This window comes from Macaca thibetana, chromosome 2 (assembly GCF_024542745.1).
Source record: "Macaca thibetana thibetana isolate TM-01 chromosome 2, ASM2454274v1, whole genome shotgun sequence".
Lineage (NCBI taxonomy): Eukaryota > Metazoa > Chordata > Mammalia > Primates > Cercopithecidae > Macaca > Macaca thibetana.
In genome coordinates this window covers 142,414,328-142,419,748 of record NC_065579.1, presented here as the reverse complement: position 1 = coordinate 142,419,748, position 5,421 = coordinate 142,414,328, and the positions used below count along the sequence as shown (strand labels likewise).

General features: G+C 46.4%; 1 pseudogene; it reads left to right on the top strand.

Annotated features, from left to right (window-relative positions):
- Positions 1-3,536: 3,536 nt before the first annotated feature.
- LOC126949064 (keratin, type I cytoskeletal 18-like) lies at positions 3,537-4,818 on the top strand (annotated as a pseudogene).
- The last annotated feature ends 603 nt before the right edge of the window (positions 4,819-5,421 follow it).

The following is a 5,421-nucleotide window of genomic DNA, read 5'->3' as shown; positions in this document are numbered from 1 at the left end:
ACCTTTTGATGGGAAGGAGGACTTGAAAACTGCAATCTGTTAACTTGAAATTACCTACTAGACATCCAAGGAAAATGCCATGTTGACAATTGAATGCATTAGTTGCATCAGGGGAGAATTCCTGGTTGGAGATATAGACGGGGGAAGGTCTCCACACAGAGGAAGTATTTAAAGCAATAAAAGTGTACAGGCCGGGCACGGTGGCTCACGCCTGTAATCCCATCACTTTGGGAGGCTGAGGAGGGTGGATCACGAGATCAGGAGATCGAGACTATCCTGGCTAACACAGTGAAACCCCATCTCTACTAAAAATACAAAAAAAAAAAAAAAAAAAAAAAAAATTAGCCGGGCATGGTTGCGGGTGCCTGTAGTCCCAGCTACTCGGGAGGCTGAGGCAGAATGGCCTGAACCCAGGAGGCAGAGCTTGCAGTGAGCCGCGATCCCACCACTGCACTCCAGACTGGGTGACAGAGCGAGACTCCGTTTCAAAAAAATAAATAAATAAAAGTGTACAAGGTTATCAAGGATGCAGGACAAACAGAACTCTTTCATTTTTTGTTTTGTTTTGTTTTGAGACAGGGTCTCACTCCACCCAGGCTGGAGTGCAGTGATGCGATCTCAGATCACTGCAGCCTTGACCTCCGAGGTTCAACCGATCCTCCTATTCAAGCCCCACAAGTGGCTGGAACTACAGGTGTGAGCCACCACACCTGGCTAATTTTTGTATTTTTTGTAAGGACAGGTTTTGCCATGTTGCCCAGGCTGGTCTCAAACTCCTGAGCTCAAGCAATCCACCCACCTCAGCTTCCCAAAGTGCTGGGATTACAGGAGTGCACTACCACACCTGGCCCCAGAACTCTCTTATATGATGGTAGTGGGAGCTTTAAATGGGTAAAACTACATTGATACAAACTGTTTGTCCATATTTACAAAAGCTAAGCATGTGTCTACCTTGATGTATTCAGATAAGCACTTTCACTCTGAGGCATATATTCAAGATATATGAATGTATATGTGTTCATCAATAGAATGTTCAGGCCAGGCACGGTGGCTCACACCAGTAATCCCAGCACTTTGGGAGGCCAATGTGGGTGGATCACCTGAGGTTAGGAGTTTGAGACCAGCTTGGCCAACATGGTGAAACCTCATCTCTACTAAAACCACAAAACTTAGCCAGGCGTAGTGGCAGGCACCTGTAATCCCAGCTTCTCCAGAGGCTGAAGCAGGAGAATCTCTTGAACCCCGGAGGTGGAGGTCGCAGTGAGCCAACATCCTGCCATGGCACTCCAGCCTGGGTGACAAGAGTGAGACTCCCATCTCAAAAAAAAAAAAAAAAAAATTCAGACAAGCCTTCTTCTGAATAGCCAAAAATTGGAAAACAACCCAAATGTTCATCAACAGGTGAATGAATAAACAAACTGTGGTAGGCCGGGCGCGGTGGCTCAAGCCTGTAATCCTAGCACTTTGGGAGGCCGAGACGGGCGGATCACGAGGTCAGGAGATCGAGACCATCCTGGCTAACACAGTGAAACCCCGTCTCTACTAAAAATACAAAAAAAAACTTAGCCGGGCGAGGTGGCGGGCGCCTGTAGTCCCAGCTACTCGGGAGGCTGAGGCAGGAGAATGGCGTAAACCCGGGAGGCGGAGCTTGCAGTGAGCTGAGATCCGGCCACTGCACTCCAGCCTGGGTGACAGAGCGAGACTCCGTCTCAAAAAAAAAAAAAAAAAAAAAAAAACAAACTGTGGTAGTTCATAAAATGGATTATATAGCAATGAAAATTAATGAACTACTGCCATGTGCAATGACATGAATGAATCTCAAAGATATTGTATTGGCCAAAAGAAGCCAGATGCAGGAGTGCATACTATATGTGGTTCCATTTGTGTGAAGTTCAAAAACAAACAAGGCGCAGTGGTGCATCCCTATAATCCCAGCACTTTGGGAGGCTAGATGGGAGGGTTGCTTGAGCCCAAGAGTTCAAGACCAGCCTGGACAACACACTGAGACCCCATCACTACAAAAATATTTTTAAAAAATCAGCCAGGTGTGGGCTGGGTGTGGTGACTCATGCCTGTAATCCCGGCACTTTGGGAGGCTGAGGCAGGCGGATCACCTGAGGTCAGGAGTTTAAGACCAGCCTGACCAATATGACGAAACCACGTCTCTACTAAAAATATAAAAATTAGCTGGGCATGGTGGCAGGCGCCTGTAATCCCAGCTACTCAGGAGGCTGAGGCAGGAGAATCACTTGAACCTGGGAGGCGGAGATTGCAGTGAGCCAAAATCGTGCCACTGCACTCCAGCCTGGGGGATAGAGCGAGACTCTGCCTCCAAAAAAAAAAAAAAATTGTTTTCACCAATTTTTCCGTCAATGTCCTATTCCTATAGAAGGATCCAATTCAGTGTTACTCGTTATATTTAGTTTCCAGGTCTCTTCAGTATCTTCCAATCTGTGACTCTTTCTCCACCTTCTCTTGTTTTTAATGACCTTGATACTTTTTAAAAGAACTGGTTGGCTATTTTACAGAATGTCCCTCAGTTTGGGTTTGTCTAAGGCTTTTCTCGTGATTAGGTTGAAGTTACGCATTTTTTGGCTAGGATACAGCACAAGCAGTGTTATGCTTTCTTCAGTGCATCGGAGCAGGGGCTTTGTGATGTCACTAAGTCTTCTCACTGCTGGTATTAATCTTGATCACTTAGCTAAACTGTGTCTGGGTTGAGTTTCTCTACTATAAAGTTGCTATGTTTCTCTTTGTAATTAATAATTTTATACTTTTTGTAAATTTGCATTTAAATTTTATTAACTTAAGAAATTGCACCGAATAAATATCTTGGAGGAGATTTTTTGAGATGACCAAAATATCCTATTTCTCCTCAAAATTCCACCTACTAATTTTAGCATCCATTGGTGGATCTTTCTTTTATGAATATTACTGTTTAATGGTGATTTTTCTATTTCCCTGTTTCTCTTTTTTTGAGACAGGGTCTTGCTGTGTTACCCAGGCTAGAGTGCAGTAATGCGATCTCAGTTCACTGTAGTCTCGACCTCGTGGACTTAAGTGATCCTCCCACCTCAGCTTCCTAAGTAGCTGGGACTACTGGCTTGTGCCACCATGCCTGGCTAATTTTTTGTAGAGATAGGGTTTCACTCTGTTGCCCAAGCTGGTCTCAAACTCCTGAGCTCAAGTGATCCTCCCATCTCAGCCTCCCAAAGTGCTGGGATTATAAGAGTGCACCATTGCATCCAGTCTCCTTCTACATTTATTAATTAAAACTCTTCTGGAAGGAAGATATGGTCATTTCTCCCCCATTTATTTATTTTTCAATTATTTATTTAAATCTGTGGTCTCTGGCCAGGCACAGTGGCTCATGCCTGTAGTCCCAGCACTTTGGGAGGTCGAGGCAGGAGGATTACTTGAGCTCAAGAGTTCAAGACCAGCCTGGGCAACATGACAAAACCCCATCTCTATTAAAAAATAAGAATAGGTAGTCGGCAAAGCTGAGTCCTGTCCTCTCGCCCTCCTCCCCGGACAGCATGAGCTTCAGCAATCGCTCCACCTTCTCCACCAACTACCGGTCCCTGGGCTCTGTCCAGGTGCCCAGCTATGGCGCCCAGCTGGTCAGCAGCATGGTCAGCGTCTATGCAGGTGCTGGGGGCTCTGGTTCCTGGATCTCTGTGTCCCGCTCCACCAGCTTCCAGGGCAGCATAGGGTCCGGGGACCTGGCCGCGGGTTTGGCTGGGGGTCTGGCAGGAATGGGAGGCATCCAGAAAAAGAAGGAGACCATGCAAAGCCTGAACAACCACCTGGCCTCCTACCTAGACAGAGCCTGGAGACCGAGAACCAGAGGCTGGAGAGCAAAATCTGGGAGCACCTGGAGAAGAAGGGACCTCAGGTCAGAGACTTGGAGCCACTACTTGAAGACCATCGAGGACCTGAGGGCTCAGATCTTCGCAAATACTGTGGACAATGCCCGCATCGTTCTGCAGATCGACAATGCCCGTCTTGCTGCTGATGACTTTAGAGTCAAGTATGAGACAGAGCTGGCCATGCGCCAGTCTGTGGAGAACAACATCCATGGGCTCTGCAAAGTCACTGATGACACCAATGTCACTCAGCTGCAGCTGGAGACAGAGATCGTGGCTCTCAAGGAGGAGCTGCTCTTCATGAAGAAGAACCACGAGGTGGAAGTAAAAGGCCTACAAGCCCAGATTGCCAGCTCTGGGCTGACCGTGGAGGTAGATGCCCCCAAATCTCAGGACCTCACCAAGATCATGGCAGATATCCAAGCCCAATATGACAAGCTGTCTCAGAAGAACCTAGAGGAGCTGGACAAGTACTGGTCTCAGCAGATTGAGGAGAGCACCACAGTGGTCACCATGTAGTCTGCCGAGGTTGGAGCTGCTGAGATGATGCTCACAGAGCTGAGACATACAGTCCAGTCCTTGGAGATTGAGCTGGACTCCATGAGAAATCTAAAGCCCAGCTTGGAGAACAGCCTGAGGGAGGTGGAGGCCCGCTACACCCTGCAGATAGAGCAGCTCAATGGGATCTTGCTGCACCTGGAGTCAGAGCTGGCACTGACTCGGGCAGAGGGACAGCCAGACCCAGGAGTACGAGGCCCTGCTGAACATCAAGGTCAAGCTGGAGGCTGAGTTTGCCACCTACTGCTGCCTGCTGGAAGATGGTGAGGACTTCAATCTTGATGCCCTGGACAGCGGCAACTCCATGCAAACCATCCAGAAAACCACCACCCGCCAGATAGTTGATGGCAAAGTGGTGTCTGAGACCAACGATGCCAAAATTCTGAAACATTAAGCCAGCAGAAGCAGGGTACCCTTTGGGGAGCAGGAGGCCAATAAAAAGTTCAGAGGTAAAATAATAATAATAAATTAAAAATCAACAAATAAACATGTGGTCTCCTGTATATTCATTCTGTATTTTGGGTTACAATCCAATAACATTACTATTTATTTTGTTCCTCAAATTGCTCTTGGTTTGCCCATTGAGAGCTCCTTCAAGTTGGCTCCTATGTTCCTTTGACAAGCCCCTATTCTTTTTGGAGCATTTCCTTTCTTTCTTTTATTTATTTATTTTTATAACAAAAGATATTCTAGGCTTATCTTATATTTTCCCTGTTCTAACCCTATAATCACCATCCACTTTTCTAAGGAGCACTGGTTCCTTTTATTGGAAAGTGGTACTTAGAAACCAATATCTGGGTTCTGGCTATGCTCATTGCTACTGAGATGTCATTTCTTCTAGGTCCTCTCAGAGGACAAAGCTATAAAATATGTATGTGTACACTAACTCTCACACACATACATCTCTATCTATAAAAAAACCCACAAGTTCATACTGAGCTATCTGATTTCAACCCAACACTAAAGGGTTCATTCTATCCCTCTATCTTTTCTTGTT